Source organism: Terrapene carolina, unplaced genomic scaffold, assembly GCF_002925995.2.
Source record: "Terrapene carolina triunguis isolate 2854851 unplaced genomic scaffold, T_m_triunguis-2.0 Scaffold62, whole genome shotgun sequence".
Classification (NCBI taxonomy): Eukaryota; Metazoa; Chordata; order Testudines; family Emydidae; genus Terrapene; species Terrapene triunguis.
Genome location: NW_020664413.1, coordinates 16,010,903 through 16,029,320, shown reverse-complemented (window position 1 = coordinate 16,029,320; position 18,418 = coordinate 16,010,903). Strand labels below are relative to the sequence as shown.

The following is an 18,418-nucleotide window of genomic DNA, read 5'->3' as shown; positions in this document are numbered from 1 at the left end:
GAAGGGGGGTTGGATAGGGGGTGGAGTCCCGGGGGGTGGTTAAGGGTGGGGGGTCCCAGGAGGGGATGGTCAGGGGACAGGGAGGGGTTTTAGATAGGGGGTGGGTGTCCCAGGAAGCCTGTCGAGGGCAGGGATGTGGATAGGGGTCAGGGGGGCAGTCAGGGAACTGGGAGCAGGGGGGTTGGATAGGGGGTAGGGTCCCAGGGGGGCAGTTAGGGGCGGGGGTCCCAGGAGGGGGCGGCTAGGGGACAAGGAGTGGGGGGGGTCCAGGCTGTTTGGGGAGGCACAGCCTTCCCTACCCGGCCCCCCATACCATTTCGCAACCCCGATGTGGCCCTCAGGCCAAAAAGTTTGTCCACCCCTGTATTAGAGCCAAGTCTTTTAATCCAAGATGCTAACCAGTTGCTTTCTGCAGGGAGTATCCTTCACCATTTTTAGAATACAACCAATACTGCATTGTTAGAGGTGGCCTTCTTAACATATGACAAGGCTGATAAAGATTCTGCAAGGGTTGCAGCAATCACAGACAACTGTTCCATTTTCCTGAAGCTCATTAGCATTGCACAGCTGTTGCCACACTCAGTAACAATGCCAGCCTCAAGGGATCTGACAAATACAGGTCACAGTGAAGGTAAGCAGTAAAAGATTAGAAGACAAATCCAAAAAATGATTTACCCTTTGCAGACTGCAGCAGATTTACCCACCAGTGGCAGCAGGAGTCGGTTTCCATTCCTTGACAAGTTCATTGGCCAAAATAGACAGCTTTCTGGGAGGAGAAGGCACATTAAAATGTCCCCAGGTGTCTCTATACAAGTAATTAAAGATCACAGGAACTGCTAGGCAATTTTCTTTAGAAAAGTGAAAAAAGGAGGGAAAGAAAACTTCTGACTACTTAAACAACAAGGAGGCTGGTGGCACCTTAAAGACTAACAGATTTATTTGGGCATAAGCTTTCGTGGGTAAAAACCTCACTTCTTCGGATGCAACCGAAGAAGTGAGGTTTTTACCCATGAAAGCTTATGCCCAAATAAATCTGTTAGTCTTTAAGGTGCCACCAGACTCCTTGTTGTTTTTGCAGATACAGACTAACACGGCTACCCCCTGATTCTGACTACTTGCATCTCAGATGAGCAAATGGAGACTGTATAGGAGTCTAGTCTCCCTTTAAGCAAAATGCATAGGTCCAAATTACTTTAACGGGCTACAACACTGCACACAAGATCCCATGACAAACAATGTGTGCTCAGAGTACTAACTGGAAATAAATTGCTTGAGTAAGCCTGCAACTACGATCACTCCTTACTTCTTCCTGGCTCTCTGACTCATTTTATAACCCTGTTGTAGTCACTTCTCTGACTTTGCTGATTTGTGAAATTAGTATAATACCATCTACCTCACAAGGATGTTACGGTTTAACTGATTTATTTTCATACCAGCTGATTTTAAGCAATAAGAAATTATTTATGTTGAGATCCAATTTAAAAAAAATCAAAAGTATAGATGTCATCAGTTAATAGCCATCTGGGTGTCCCAAAAGCCATAGGTCAGTCTAAGAATGAGTATTACTTTATAAAAAGCAGTCTTGATGTTTTAAATTGAAAATAGCCAAACATATACATTAAGTTGCACTACCTTCTGAGAGTTTTGAGGAGAATCGTCAAGTTAAAAGTCTATTTTAAAAAATGATCTGTCACTTTAAAACCCTAAACGTATTAAAAACAAAACCTTTAAAAATCAAATCTAATTTAAAAAACCTTATGCTCTTTCTTCACTTTCTGCTTCTCTTTCAGCTCAAATAATTAAAACAGTCATTTTTATGCACTAAAACAATCTGTCAAGGTGTGCAGTGAATACTAGAGGGAAATGTTTCAATTCAAACAGAATTGTTGGTATTAATTTTTTTTTTTTTAATTTCCTAAAGACATTTCTGTATAACATTAAGTTTTGTTAAAAAAATAACAAAAACTGAGTTGTACTGGCTGACAAAACTCTGGAAGACAATCCCATCACTGAAAAACTGCATGAAACTGTAAATTCTCTGCAGAAATCCACAGTTCACATTCATTTCATACAAGATCATTAGCAGTGTCCTTCCTCACAATATTAGAGGAGAAAGCATGACTAAATAAAAGCAGCATCTCTTTAGAGTCATGCTATCAGTATTATGCCTTACATCTCCTACATTCATTAACAGTCATTCATATGCCTGGATGAGATACTAAAGCTTGGTTTACACTTAAAAATTTGATTGACCTGGCTACATTGCTCAGAGCTATGAAATATTTTGTACCCTGACCCCCGCAGTTAGGTCCACCTAACCCCCCCATCTCTCCCCGGTGTAGGCGCAGGTAAGTCGATGGAGAAATTCTTCCATCAACCTAATTACAGCCTCTTGGAGAAGTGGATTAACTACATTGATGGAAAAACCCTTTCCATAGATTAGGAAGCATCTATGCTACAGTGTTACATCAGCACAGCTGCAACACTAGCTGTGCCACTATAACCCAGACACATCCCCGTGTGTTATGTACTTACACCAAAGTAACTGCAGATTCCTGAACTGCCTGGATTTTACTTTTTGAATTAAGAATGGAATAGCAGTGAAATAAGGACAATCTTCAGCTTTAGAAGAAAAAGTTCATTCACCTGGCCCAGCCCACATGAAATTTTATAAAGGTAACAAATGTTTCTCCCCAAGAATAAAGTGGGAGATGTATAGAAAAAGTAGGTGTTTATATTTTTAAGGTGGTGAGGATGTCCGTAAGTGGCATTTCAGAGCCTAATTCTGAGACATTTTTGCTCAAAACCAAGTCAGTTTTGACATTGTATGTAAGAGCTGAACTGGAAACTAAGATTAACATCCAGTTTTAAAAATGCTTTAAAATTTCAAAAAATAATTGTCACAAAAACTGGGATCTGAGCCTGTAGTCTTTTCATAGGCACAATTTCCATTTACTTCAATGGGAGTTTTACCAAATTCAGTATTGCCAACCCCAAGCATTTAAAAACCCAGAGTCAGGCCTCTGCAAATAATCATACTGGTTTAAAAATCATGAGATGTTGGAACATAATAGATGTTGGGGTCTTTATTTGCATTCTGTTTTTCGAGAGCTTATGTTTCATATTTTCAAGCTTTTCTCCGCCACCACGAGGACTAGAAACTTTCTTTCATTCTTTAATTATTTTTTTTAAAATAGAAGCAGAGATCCTCATGTAATCTAATAACTTCAAAAGTTGGGACTTTAAAAATATCCCATACCAATTTTGCAAGATAGAAATTGCAGGAGTTAGCAACACTGCTGATTTGTGGCTCTGGAATAAAGACTAATTTTTAAGACACTTTCTTTTGGAGAGAGAAGTAAGGGAACTTAAAAATATATGAAGGCAGGATGGGATTTCCCTGTAATTTCCCCCTTTATCTATAGCTATGTGTACACTAGATTTTGCTTTTCTTACGTCTCCTGGCTGCTACTGCTGATGCAGCTCCAGATATTCTAGTGCTACAGTAGCCTGGCTGATGGTATTTTTTTTTTCCTCACCACTGTCTTGAACCTTGCTCAGAGAAGGTCTAGACATCATAGTGGTTAACAACCCAGTCAGTGGCTATGTGCTTTCCCATCTACACTAATGTTCCCAATTGCTACTGCCAGTGGAGCTGCACCATTGTTAGCAAAACGTGGGTATCACAGTTACAGGTCTAGCTGCACCCTGACCCCCAGGCCAGTGAGTACACCACCCCTCAGCTGTCAAGCCTCATGCCCTTACCTTTCCTGGGGTGGAATCACACAATTCTCCCATGCTTAGACTGAGCCCTTGGGCTGCAGTACCCTGTATATTGACAACTGTGTTTAACCCACGCAGATCCAACTGGGTTTGGCACCTGCAGATCTGCCTTTGAGAATTTGTGATTAGTGGTGAAGACAGTGATCAGACAGCCTACTTACACCAAAGTATTGTTTAATCCTAACAGCAGGAATACAGCATAGCATAACAAAAAAAGGATTTTAAAACAACAAAAGATTTGCATGTGTCTATTTCACCTAAGCCCTAGACGCTTGTGAAATGAGCTTAGAAAGGCCTAGCTTCTTCACATTCTCCTGCAGGGTCTGCCTGTGTGAGAACAGCTTCTCAGCAGCAATTGCCTAATTTCCGGAGAGAGAGTCTAAGGCCTGATCTACACTACGGGGATAGGTTGAATTTAGCCGCATTAGGTCAATTTAAAGATGAATGCATCCACACAACCAACCCATTCCATCGACCTAAAGGACTCTTAAAATTGACTTCTGTAGTCTTCCCCGGCAAGTGGAGTAGCGCTAAAATGGACTTTGCTGGGTTGAATTTGGTGTAGTGTGGACGCAAATCAACGGTACTGGCCTCCGGGAGCTATCCCAGAATGCTCCATTGTGACCGCTCTGGACAGCACTTTGAACTCTGATGCACTAGCCAGGTACACAGGAAAAGCCCCGGGAACTTTTTAATTTCATTTCCTGTTTGGTCAGCGTGGCGCACTCAGCAGCACAGGTGACCATGCAGTTCCCCCAGAATCATAGAGCATAGAATGTTTCTACGCTCCCCCTATCATCTCTGTCCCTGAGGTTATCGCAGATTAGAAGGCGGAAAAAAACGCACTCGCAATGACATGATTTCCGAGCTCATGCAGTCCTCCCGCACTGATAGGGCACAGCTTAATGCATGGAGGCATTCAGTGGCAGAGGCCAAGAAAGAATTAAGTGAGAGCGAAGAGCGGAGGCGGGACGCGATGCTGACGCTAATGGGGGAGCAAACAGACATGATGAAGCATCTGTTGGAGCTGCAGGAAAGCCAACAAGAGCACAGAGCCCCCTGCATCCACTCTATAACTGCCGACCCTCCTCCCTATGTTCCATAGCCTCCTCACCCAGATGCCCAAGAAAGCGGGGGGGGGGAGGCTCCAGGCACCCAGCCACTCCACTCCAGAGGATGGCCCAAGAAACAGAAGGCTGTCATTCAAACAGTTTGATTTTTAGTGTGGATACAATAAGCAATGTGGCCATGTCCTTCCCTCCTCCCCCACCCCACCCAGGCTACCTTGTCCGTTATCTTTTTTTTTTAAATTAATAAAGAAAGAATGCAAATTTCAAAACAATAGTTACTTTATTTCGAAGGGGGGAGGGTGGTTGGCTTACAGGGAATTAAAATCAACAAAGGGGGTGGGTTTGCATCAAGGAGAAACACACACACCTGTCACACTGAAGCCTGGCCAGTCATGAAACTGGTTTTCAAAGCCTCTCTGATGCGCAGCGTGCCTTGCTGTGCTCTTCTAATCACCCTGGTGTCTGGCGTGAAACGATTGTCTGCTGTTGCTTTCACAGAGAGGGGGCGACTGATGACATGTACCCAAAACCATCCGCAACAATGTTTTTGCCCCATCAGGCATTGGGAGCTCAACCCAGAATTCCAATGGGCGGCGGAGACTGCGGGAACTGTGGGATAGCTACCCACAATGCACCGCTCCGTAAGTCAATGCTAGCCATGGTAGTGAGGACACACTCTGCCGACTTAATGCGCTTAGTGTGGACATACGCAATCGACTATCTAAAATCGATTTCTAAAAATCGACTTCTATAAAATCAACCTCATTTTGTAGTGTAGACATACCCTGTTTAGAGTCCTTCTGATCTGTGGTTTCCCAGACAAGCTGTGTAATTTGGAGCCCAGAGAGCAAGATCTTTATAGTTATGCAACGCTCAGGCGTGGTCTCTTAACGACCCTGAAGTGTTTATCAGAAGGTGTCTTATGTGAACTTTGTCCCCTTTCCTGCTTGTTCTTTCAATAGCCTGCTAGTAAACTAAATCAACATATTCATACAATAAGCATCTCAATAACCAGGTCACAATACAGGATTCATAAATTACTACAGAGCAACTCCAGGTCTGTCACAATGGGAGTTTAAAGGGAAGAGGTCTAGTACAAACAGGTCTTAACTGAGGCTCTTGCACTGCCAGCATCACCAAAGACACTTCAATTGTAATCACCTGCCATCAGTAATAGCCTCAAACTCCAGCTGTTATTAAATTTCACATACACAATTTTTCAGACTACTGGATTGAGCTAACTGGCTCCAGGTTTCTTTAAACTGTCACTTTCATTGCATATGTTAATTTGTGACACACCCACACATGATTACAGCTTTCTACCTGAGTTTGCATATTTTTATATAACAAGCTGGCCTCCCCCTGTTCCCTAGATATAATCAGTTAAAGATTAAAATAGCACTGAAACAAGCACTTTATTAGTCAAATGAATTCATTCAGTTTTATTCATTTACAAAGTTTAAAAAAAATCTAGTCAAACTAAATGGAGATATTTCCCTATATAACAAAAGTTTACAACTCAGAACCCAGTTCTCAGCAGGAAAGTCATAATGAGGCCTACATTGCATTTACCCTTCCTGGAATTTGTTTTTTTAATTAACAGTAAGACAGTTCATCTTAAAATTTGCCTAAGACTTGGCTGTCTAAAGAGAGGGTTGAGCTGGGCAGTCCAGAATAAGGAATGCTAGGAGCAGCCAACTTATATCCAGGTGAAATGAGGCATATGCCAAAGCAGGGTGCTTCAGAAAAAACCCGCCAGCCTGTTAGATAACATTTTCGCCTGTGAGAGATTAATAAACCACATGCACATCATTTGCCAAATTCACTGTTGCATGTTCCATTGTCTTTTTAAAACTCAACAATACAACCCAGTACAGAAGAAAGAGTAGAGCGAGGTTCTATGCACAATACATTGATTAAACGGGGGGGAAATCTGAATTCTATCCTTTGCACTTATCCTCCATAGACTTCCCTATTTTTAAGAGGCTAGAAGAACAAAGAACAGATCTAAAAAGACAACAGACATCACAATATTTTAGCAATAAAAAATTTGGTTAGCTCAAGCCACAGGAAAAAAGGAAAAATTACTTTTCAAAGCAGGAGTAGAAATTTTAATGACAGCCAGAAACTCTTTGTATTGTGGGTATGAACGTCTGTTTCTCTCTCCAAGAGTTGCTCCCTCAGCACACTCAAGGCAGGTATACTCTTAAAAGGCTGCAGCTAAGACACTACTACACCAGTGGGAGAGCTTCTCCCATCGACATAGTTAATCCACCTCCTCAAGAGGCGTAGCTATGTCAACAGGAAAACTCTCCCATCAACCTAGTGCTATCTACATGAGGGCTTAGGTTGGTATAACTGCTTTGCGCAGGGGTGTGGATTTTTCACACCTCTGAGTAACATAGTTATACTGATGTAAGTTTATAGTGTAGACCTTGCCCTAGTTTCTTCCGCTCATTAAAAAGGTCAGAGAAATACAGCAGCAAGAGATACTCATCCCTCAATTCGGTTGCAAAACAAATGGGAAAGAAGAAAAGAATAAATATCAAACAAAACTGGAGACTGTCCTCCAGCTGCATTCTCCTCATTCTCACCTGCTACTATGCTGCTTTGTAATAATACTTGGCTATCTATGACATTTGGCTCATGATCTCAAAGTGTTTTACATATACTGAGCCCTTAATAAATTAATAAAGTATTCTCCTCATTTTTCACATGAGGAAACTGAGGCAGAGAGACTGGCTAGCTCCAGGGTCACACAAGAAGTCTGCTGCAGATCTGTCAGTAGAACACAGCTCTTGACTTCTGGTCTCCTGCTCTAACCAACAGACATGCCTCCCTCCCTAAAGTGTTATTGACATGGCCCTGTTCGAAAAAAGTTTCCGACTAGGTTAATTACTAGGCCTAACTAGGAGTAAATTGCATACAACATAGGAGTCAAGTTTCTTCACATCAGCCACATACACAAAGAGGACCCAGGAAAAAAAGAGGCTGCGTAGAGCAGGGGCGGGCAAACTTTTTGGCCTGAGGGCCGCATCAGGTTTCGTAAATTGTATGGAGGGCCGGTTAGGGGAGAGGGTCATGGCCCGGCCCCCACCTCCTATCTGTGGGGTCCCAGGCGAAGCGGATAAAGCACACGACCAATGTGGTTGCAAGCTGAATCGAATCCTGTTTATTACAAGCTTTCTTTTATAGTCTTTCTTAACATTACATAACACAATTAGGCTATAATCACACATCTACCGATTGGACAAGAAGGAGAATCATGTGTTTATCACATGTATAGCCCCACACCAATTGGTTCAACCATTCCTTACATAAGGCCATGATTTATTACCTTGTTTACCTCATCTTATATAATCCCTAGACCACCGGGGGCCTTACATAAGGCCATGATTTATTACCTTGTTTACCTCATCTTATATAATCCCTAGACCACCAGGGGGCGCCTTTGTCTTACAAGGCCATGAGCCATTGCCAGGCAAGTGTCCCATCGTGACCCTTACCTTCTCATGGAACTTTCCATTAGGTTGGCGTAAGGATGATACATCCCCACACCTATCTTCCCCCCCACCCAGGACTCCTGTCCCATCTAACCCCCCCTGTTCCCTGACAGCCCCTATGGGACCCCTGCCCCATCCACACACATCCCACTCCCTGTCCCCTGACTGCCCCCTGACTCCCGCCATCCCATCCAATCCCTCCTCTTATTCCTGACGGCCCCACCCGAGAGCCCTGCCTCATCCAACCACCCCTTCTCATTGTCCCCTGACTGCCCCAAAACCCCTGCCCCCCCATCCAACCTCCCCCTCCTTCCTGACTGCCCCCCGGGGTTTGGTGTATCAACGACACATGGGAGCAAGGATTGGTAGAAGAGACAATCAGTAGCTGGGTAGCTACAGTAGCTGGAATCCAAGCCAATTACCACAGTTCAACAAGGACAAGTGCAGAGTCCTGCACTTAGGAAGGAAGAATCCCATGCACCACTACAGGCTGGGGACCAACTGGCAGCACTTCTGCAGAAAAAGACCTGGGGATTACAGTGGACGAGAAGCTGGATATGAGTCAACAGTGTGCCCTTGTTGCCAAGAAGGCCAAAGGCATATTGGGCTGTATTAGTAGGAGCACTGCTAGCACATAGAGGGAAGTGATTATTCCCCTCTATTCGGCACTGGTGAGGCCACACCTGGAGTACTGTGTCCAGTTTTGGTCCCCCACTACAGAAGGGATGTGGACAAATTGGAGAGCCCCCAGCGGAGGGCAATGAAAATAATTAGGTGGCTGGGGCACATGACTTACGAGGAGAGGCTGAGGGAACGGGGTTATTTAGTCTGCAGAAGAGAAGAGTGAGGGGAGATTTGATAGCAGCCTTCAACTACCTGAAGAAGGGTTCCAAAGAGGATGGAGCTTGGCTGTTTTCAGTGGTGGCAGATGGCAGAACAAGAAGCAATGGTTTCAAATTGCAGTGGGGGAGGGCTAGGTTGGATATTGGGAAACACTATTTCACTAGGAGGGTGGTGAAGCACTAGAATGGGTTACCTAGGGAGGTGGTGGAATCTCCATCCATAGAGGTTTTTAAGGCCCGGCTTGACAAAGCCCTGGCTGGGATTGGACTAGATGACCTCCTGAGGTCTCTTCCAACCCTAATATTCTAGGATTCTAAACACACTGCAACCCCTTCATTTAAATTAAACTTGACTCACTCAAAACAAAAATAAAATTAAATCCCTGTTAAAGCTTCACCTCAATTCATTCTGACAGAATAAATTGTTTTTTTAACTGAACATTTTAGGATAGTAGCAACACATATTTGTTAAGTGACCTTTCTACAAGAATTCTCAAATGTTGTAGAAACAAACTGGCTAATATGCTTGTTAGCACTGCTAATTTTTCACAAAGAAAGACATTCCAGAAGTCAAATTTCTTGTTCATTTAAAATCACATGCATCTCTAGTAGTGTTTCACAATTCAGGCATATTTATGACTCAAGATTTTCAAGGACAATTCAAGGTTTTCAGAGTACTCCTATTCATTAACCCAGCAGGTGTTTGCAAGGACACTCAGCAACCTCATAGCTTAAGATGAATTATATTGTTACTGAAGTACACCTACATGCTGAATGTCTCAGCAACCTTGACTTACAAGAAAGAATGAGTAGTAACTGAGGTAATATCTCATTAGACCAACTTCTGTTGGTGGAAAGTAAGCTTGTACTTTCTAATAACAGCAATTGGTCCAATAGAAGATTCTACTTTACCTGCCTTGTATCTTTCACATCCTGGGACCAATGTGTCTATAACAGCACTGTAAAAAAAGAATGAGATACTTTCAATATAAAACTGATGCCAGACACACTGTACTAAACAGAACTACGTTAATATGAGGTACCTTTTAATTTGTGCTACAGTGTCTACATGGGGCAGTTACAGAGCAACACTTTAGGGAGCGCTGCAATTCACACTTGCATTGTCCGAACAGGGCCACATAGACAAACAATAAGATTGCGGACATGGAGTTGCCAACTATTGTGTGGTGACGACGCAGGAAAGGAAACAGAATGCCAGGTCTGTGGTACTTCGCTTCTAAAGCCTCAAGCCAAAAGCCTCCCAGGAAAAAACCTTTCCTGGGGTTTTTATTATATTACTTGCTTTGTTTACAACACTTCTCATTGGTACAAATCTTGCGCATGAAGAAGACATGCAGTAGTCAATTACATAAGATAAGAAACCCATCTCTTGAGCGCGTGAACACTAGCTGCAAGGGTGATGTCAGGTTGCCAATAAGTTTTCCAAACATAGGCGCTAGAACAAGGTCACTCCTGCCTCGTTGCCAAGGGAACAGTTTGCCGTTCTTCAAGGCTTGTGATTAGGGAGCAACACATTCCTACACTATCGAGCTTGCGACCTTAATGAACCTAGATAATAGAATTTAGGCACTGCAGACAACTCCAGAGGTACCAAACCATTGTATTGCATGGACTTGCAAAGAAAAATTACAGCAACTTCTGAGCCTAAATCAACGTGATGCTTCAAGTCTCTCATCAAGACATTTCCTTGAACCATAATTAAATAAATATATGTTGTATGGACTGTAGACAGAGCAGATGAGTAGGGAATTTTTAGACTAAGAATACACTTGTGTTTTAATTCAGGCTAGAAAGGAATCCTTTGCAGCTTGCTAAAAATAAGGAGACATGTTCTTACAACGAAAGCTTCTCTGTCTACAAGGTAACCTGCTTACTCTGGCAGCAATTTCATCACACCTGGCCCTTGAGGCCCTCTCCACAATACACACCTTTGGGAAATGTTTCCCAATGGTTTTAAACAAATGTGTTTGCCTCACTTCTCAGAATGCAATCATGAACATTGCTCTTCTACTCAATGGTTTTCCTTAACCAGCTTAGCTATAGTGCCGACAGGACACTACAAAGTTTGCTGGAGAACCACTTCAGTCATGTTTTCCAGGCAGTCCCTGAATACACAGCACAATGCCAAAAAACAACCAACTGCAAAGTGTCTTCTTCCAGCCTAGATATTAAATAGAAATTCAGGATGATCAAATATCCAAGCACAGGTGTGTGTTTTATTCCATTCCATTATTTCACATTTTAAACAGAAGCCTGTTCTATAACAATTTTCTTTGTTTTCCTCTTAAGCAGGTTGGGTCCTGTTTTCCTCTATTGACTTGTGGATTTAATCCTCTTAAAATGCTCCTTTAGGATGCATAGAGCTCATTTTAAAGACGTCAGTGGCCCTGTAAACTGTTGTTTCACAGTGTGAATGAGAAAGATTTGGCTGGTAGCTCTCAAGATTGGTGGGAGTGGAAGTTTCCACATGTGTAATAAATGTGCTAAATTTATACGTGGAATTCAGTCAAGCTCTTTCCCAATATAATGGCCTCTTTCACACATCCTAGCCCACAGAATAATGTCCTACTATCCATGTATCTGTACTACATAGTTCCTTTCTGCATGGACAAGACAAACGAGCTCTGCCAAAAGCCCCACTTCTTCAGCAAAAAACAGAGCACTGCAACTTTCTGTGCATTTCTGCAGCATTCAGGCCAGCTTCAGGAACATATGAAACTGGCTAAAAAAATCTACTACTTCAGCTCTTTGGGAAATACAGGGGAATTAGGCACCTTACATTAACAGAAGATTAAATTAGGTATCATCAATTATTTGTATTCCAGTAGCACCTAAAGGCCACAACTGAAATTAAGGCCTTATTGTGCTTGGCACTGTACGTACACAGTCAGAGAGAGTGCCTTACTCCCAAAGCTTCCAGCCTAAACAAACAGGACAGGCAAACAGTGGGAAAGGGAGAAGGAATGTAAGGCCATGTCTACACTGCCACTTTCAGCGCTAAAACTTTAGTCATTCAGGGGTGTGAAAAAACACCCCCTTGAGCGACAAAAGTTTTAGCACTGAAAAGTGTCAGTATAGACAGCGCTTTATCGCTGAGAGCTGTGCTCCCAGCGATAAAGCTACCACCCCTTGTTTGGGGTGAGGTTTTTTTTGGTTTTTAAATCTCCAGGAGAGCTCTCCCCCCGGCGATAAAGCGTGTCTACACTGCCCGTGTCACAGTGCAGCTGCGGCAGCACTGCCGCTGCCGCACTGTAACGTGGTCACTGTAGACATACCCTAACATACAAGCAGAGTGAACAATGTGATGACTAGAAGACTCATGTTAGCTTCAAAGTTTGGGATTTGTACTTAGTTTTGTTTGTTTGGGGGGTGGAGTTTTGTTAGGAGTGGGTTAGTTAAATGGCAAGACAAGAAGAAAGGGAGAGAATACTTAAGGGAGGAAGAGAGGGAAGAGGTTTAAATAAAAACCTCTTAGCCTGTACGGCTGAAAAGATAGCCTTACATACAAATTAATGCACTGCTGTCTTCCCAAGTCTGCAGAGACCCACTCCGCCCCTGCTCTGAGCTTTGTTGATAAAACCCGAGCCAGTTTTCCTGCTGCTATATAGAATCGTTGGTTCTCATCAGTTCCATTCTTTGGCAGCTGGGGTGAAAAAGTAGGAGCAGCAGAAGAGGCAAGCACTAATCAGTCAAGAAAAATGGGGCAGAGGGCCATGGTAAAGCAGTAGGATGTACATTCAGCAAACTAAGGAAGGAAAAGACTGAAGACACCCCATATATCTCAGCAGCTGCTAGAAGACTTGGTGGTGGGGATTGTAGACGAGTGGACACAGTCACCTTTAGCTCTTCCCACAGAGGCCACATCAGTAGCTCTCAAGACACTGCTGAAGGAGATGGCAGCAAGATAGCTGAGGCAGTCTCTATGGAAGCTTCCCAACCCATCCAAGACAAACTACCGGATCTCTTTCCACTGTGGCCCTGGGAGAGCCACAGTGGTAGAGCTCCTTCCCATCACAGCAGCAGCAAAGGAGAATAAGGAAGTAGGCCTGCGTCTGGGTTTAGCTACAACCAGGGATGTCACACGGAGCATGACATCACCCACAGTGATGTGACCCGTCAGTAATCACTGACATGAAAACTTCACTAAACCATGATGGGATATCCTCATTAGTGCTGAATGTAATAATCAGCCTCATGGCTTTTGTGAGGGGACCACATTGAGGGAGGGGAGGAGAGAGAAAGTAGGTCAAGCGCAATCCAATCTTTTGTCCTCTGATGGCACAGACTGGTGCAACTTTCTGTCCTAACTGCAACCCATTTACTGAGATCAGGAATGAGACCACAAACTCATTTTATATAAGTCATCCAAACTACCAGCGTACATTTTATTTGAACCTGCATCTTGAGGTGAAAAGGCTCCATTATCTTGTGGCAGCTTCAGCAATTGCTAACCCAATAAAAGGAATATTAGAGAAGTAGTCGATGCATATTTAGTTGTCTTTTAATGAAGTTTAGCAGCTGGTAAAAGGGAGGATGACCAATATCATGTGACCAGTCAGCTTTCCATAGAACCCTAGCAAGTGCCATGCAGCACACGTTCTAGAAATCTCTGCCTAATCCCAAATCATCCCATCTTGCTCACCCATGCCTGTATTTCACATGGACTCTTCAATCAATCAGACTTCTGCCTCATTCTCTCTGTAACATTTGCTGTTCATCTTACTAATTATATGCCTGATTCCACTATCAAAAATGTATGGTTACCCAAGTGGAAACAACGGTAACCTCACAATAACACAGCTACAAAGTTGCGTCACCTCTGTACTTGAAAGAGCAGACAAAGCTGAAATTAGAACCTAGTGAAAGTATTACAATGTCATCTATAAATATCATATATCACTGGCATGTTATAATTTAAGCACCAACACGGTTTAACACGGATTATGGACTGTCCAATCACCTCTGTGTGGTTTCTCTTCCAATGTAAGCAGAAAAAAAGGGGAAACTAAAAACAGCTATAGGATACAAAATTCTGTAAAGAACTTCCCAAGATTAAGGACACAGATTGGTCTTGATTTTCCATTGCCTTGCACTTTGTGCAGTCTTTTATATTTGTACAAAAGGAGCTTCACACACTACCATTCTGATCTGGTAGCATTTTTGTACAGGTGTAAGTGACTACACAACGTATAAACAATGGAGAATCAGCAAGTGATGGAAAGAGTGCTACATTTGTTTATCTTTCAAATGAACACACTTAGTAGATACAACACACTCCTAAGGATAAAGATGGCATTACATAGCAAGGTTTTCCTTTTATAATTTATGAAGAGATGAAAGTGACTACTGACAAGGAGAAACAAACATCTGGCGGATAACATTCATATACTGAACGCAATTTTTGAAGCAGCAATAGTAACTGTGCTCCTTCCATGTGAATGTGTGTGCTGACTACTGATCTACCCTTTGGCTGTTCTCCATACAGCCAGCCACAAGACAACATGAAGAAAAAAATCCTCACAGGAAAGTCTCTCGGGACATTTTTATATGGAGTATGTCTGAGAAACCTCGAGATACAAAAAAATCAGTGTATGTCCTCTATCTAAAGACAATGCAGAATTATTAATTTTGAAGAAAGTTTTCCCTATATTTAGGCATTTAAAGGTCATAGACATGAATATTTTACACAAACAGAATGAATTTCACCAGCTGGAAGAGGTACAGTGCATAAAACACCTTGAAATCACAGGGTTTAATCCACTGAGATTTCTGTGTGCCTTGGGGTCTTTGTTTTTCTAAAGCAACACAGGAAGAATTTAAAGATCTGTCAGTTTTCAGCTGAAAATCCTATTCCTAAACTGGATTATCTGGTAACCTAAAAATACCAACCATTAATCTCCAGAAGTCATGAGCTCATGTACCCCAGAAAGTCCTGAACAAACCGCTAACCAAAAGAAACAATGTCAGACTCCAAATCAGATCACTCTGGAGCAGCATCAAACTTTTTATTTCAGAGCTGTCACATTATAATTCTTTCTTATGGTTCCTACATAAATTATTAGAAACAGAAGAGGTATTTGTTTGTACAGAGACTGACACCAAAAATGACATTTCAGTATAATTTTAGTCTTAAAATAAAATTTAAAAAAATAAATAGTTTAGCTACAGCTCCCGGAGACGCATGCTTCTTAGGGCAGCTCTGCTGCCAACAAAAAAAAGATGTCTACCATCCTGCTCCGGTGGTTCTAAAAACAGGCATAATATAATACAGTACACTGAAACTTCACAATAAAATCTGTTTCCCCATCAACTTTGTGTCGAACTAGATTGATTTGCTGCATATCGGCTCATTAGGGCCCTGATCCTTCAAACATCTATGCATGTTAACAATCCCACTGAAGTCAACATAAAAAAAAATAATGTAATTTTCTGGTAGTTTTAGATCTTCAGTATATTTAATCTGTCCTGCAAAATGACAAATCCGGAGAAACTTGTTCTTAGTATTAGACTGAATAGACTCTGCTCCTTTTTTTGGTCTAAATGACACTGCAAAGTCTATAGACTCATTTAAATTGAAGTTTTATATGAACTTTGTAAGTCTTATATATGGTCCTGCTCTTGTCCTCCAGCAACATAATTCCCTAAAGGAACATGCCGGCAAGTACAAAGGGAAGAAGATGAGAAACGATGCTCATAGGAAGAATAATTTTTAAACAAATAGGAAGAACACTCAATTGTAGTTTGTGTCTGTAAGAAAACAGTCAACTTAAGAAAACAGGATTTCTCTGTCTAGAAGGATGGGAGCTCAATTATCCAGAGGCATGACATTTTGGGAGATTAATTATTTATTGACAAATATGTTGCCAAAATGAAACATGTAATATAACAAACTATAGAAAACCTCTACTAAACACATCCCTTCTTCCTGCAAATGCATCATCATCATAAATCAATTATTTAGAACTGTTTTGCAGTGACATTTATGAGCTATGTGGATGAATGACTTAAGTCTGTTTAAGACAAAAAAACTAGCGGTCAAGGAAAGTGGTTTGACTCACAAGTACTTAGACAATACCTTATCCAACTCTTTGCTATGCAACATTAAACCTCTTGTATTAGGAATTATCACTATTGCCTCTGTATATGTCCTGCTCCAGAGGTGAAAGTAAGCCGGTATGGGCCGGTACGGAGGACCGGTAAGAAAAGGTGCAGTAGCGTACCAGCAAGAAAATGGAGCATTCTCTCCCTCTCTGACCCCTCCTCCTGGCTCCAGCAATATTGAGGGTCCGGGGGCCTGGCGCCACGAATGTTCAGGGCTGGGTCTCCCCCCTGGCCCCACCTGCTGCCCCCCTGCGCCTCCCCTGAGTGTGGGCTGTCCCCCATGCATCTCCCTTCCCTGTCTCTACCCTGAAGCTCCATGCTGCCTGCCTACATTAACTGCCGCTGCAGGGTCCTAGTGCCGCCCCCTCCCCCACCACTACTGCCAGGGCAGGCTGCCCTTCCCCCCAAGACCCTTTCATTTTCCGGTGGGACCCTCCACCAATACAGCCGCCCCCTCGCCCGCAGTCACCGCTCTTGCCCCACGCTGGGCAAGGGGCAGCCCCATCCCCCACCGAGACTACAGTGAGGGGCAGCAGCAGGGGAGGACGCGCACATGTGATGGCAGCCCTCCCAGCATGGCACCCACCACATGGGAGGCGAGGGGGATTCCTGGACCTGCGAGGGGGCCCTAGGAGCACGTGCAGTGACAGTGGGGGGGTGAGTGTGCTGCCAGGGGAGAGAAGGGGATCCCTACCCCAGAGCTCACTGCTGCCGGCAGGGAGAGGGCTGGGGGGGGGGGGAGTCCTCTCTGGCTCCAGTCCCAGGGCAGCCTGCCTGCACCCCAAACTCATCCCCAGCCCTGCCCCACCCCAGAGCCCACACCCCCAGCCAGAGCCCTCATCCCCCTGCACCCCAACCCTCTGTCCTAACCCTGAGCCTCTCCAACACCTCAAACCCCTCATCTCCAGCACCAGCCAGAGCCTTCATCCCCATGCACCCTAACCCTCTGCCTCAGCCGAGTCCCCTCCCACACCCCAAAACCCTCATCCCCAGCCACATCCCAAATCCACCCACAGTCCTCACCCCTGCACCCCCTCCCTCCGCACCCCCTCTTATCCCCAAACTCCCCCCCAGAACCTGCACCCCCTCCCTCCAAACTCCCTCCCATCCCCAAACTCCCCCCCAGAGCCTGCACCCTGCACCCCTTCTGCACCCCATTCCCCTGCCCCAGCCCAGGGCCTGCACCCCAGACCTCCTCCCCCACCCAAACTCCCTCCCAGAGCCTTGGGCGGGTGGGGGGGTGGAATTGGGGGGGGGGGGAAGAGTTTGGGCACGGGCAGGTTCTGGGCACCACCAAAATTTCTACAAATCTGCCACCCCTGCCAGCAAGAGCTGGTGAGCCATACCAGGGTGGACCGGCTTCCTGAGGCAGCAATTTAAAGGGCTGGCGCCCAGGGCCCTTTAAATTGCCGCCAGAGCCCCGCTGCCAGAGCCCTGGGGTAGCGGTGGCGGGGCTTGGGTGGTGATTTAAAGGGCCCAGGGCTCCTGCCGCCGCTACCACCCCGGGCCCTTTAAATCGCCGCTGGAGCCCCACTGCCACTACCCCAGGGCTCCAGGGACAATTTAAAGGGCTCGGGCCCTTTAAATAGCCCCCGGAGCCTGCTGGAGCCCTGGGGTAGCAGCGGCAGGGCTCTGGTGGCTATTGAAAGGGTTCAGGGCTCCCACTGCCTCTACCACCCCGGGCCCTTTCAATAGCCACCGGAGACCTGCCACCGCTACCCCAGGGCTCCAGCAGCAGGGCTCCGGAGACGATTTAAAGGGCCCTGGAGGGTAGCGGCAGCCGGAGCCCTGGACCCTGCTGCTGGAGCCCCGGGGCTCCGTCGGCAATTTAAAGGGCCCATGGCTCCGCTGCGGTAGCAGCAGCTAGAGCCCCGGGCCCTTTAAATCACCCCCTTTAAATTGCCCCCGAACCCCAGGGCTCCCAGACATCTCTGCAGCTGGGAGCTCAAGGGCTGATTTAAAGGGCTTGGGGCTCCCAGCTGCTGCTACCACAGCCAGAGCCCCGGGCCCTTTAAATCCTGATTTAAAGGGCCTGGGGATTTAAAGGCCCCGCCTCTTCCGGTGGAGGCCCCGCCCCTCCACAGGACTCCGGAGTACC

The 18,418-nt window shown here is 44.7% G+C and overlaps 1 protein-coding gene across 1 annotated transcript in view; it reads right to left on the bottom strand.

The window, feature by feature from the left end:
- Positions 1-18,418, bottom strand: part of MGAT5 (alpha-1,6-mannosylglycoprotein 6-beta-N-acetylglucosaminyltransferase) — a 240,800-nt gene that overhangs the window by 185,117 nt on the left and 37,265 nt on the right. The window contains exons 2-3 of the mRNA XM_026647424.2: positions 10,111-10,157; positions 676-766 (exon numbers count right to left, since the gene is read on the bottom strand). The gene's annotated coding sequence lies outside the window, so the exon portion shown is untranslated. The remainder of the gene's footprint in view (positions 1-675; positions 767-10,110; positions 10,158-18,418) is intronic.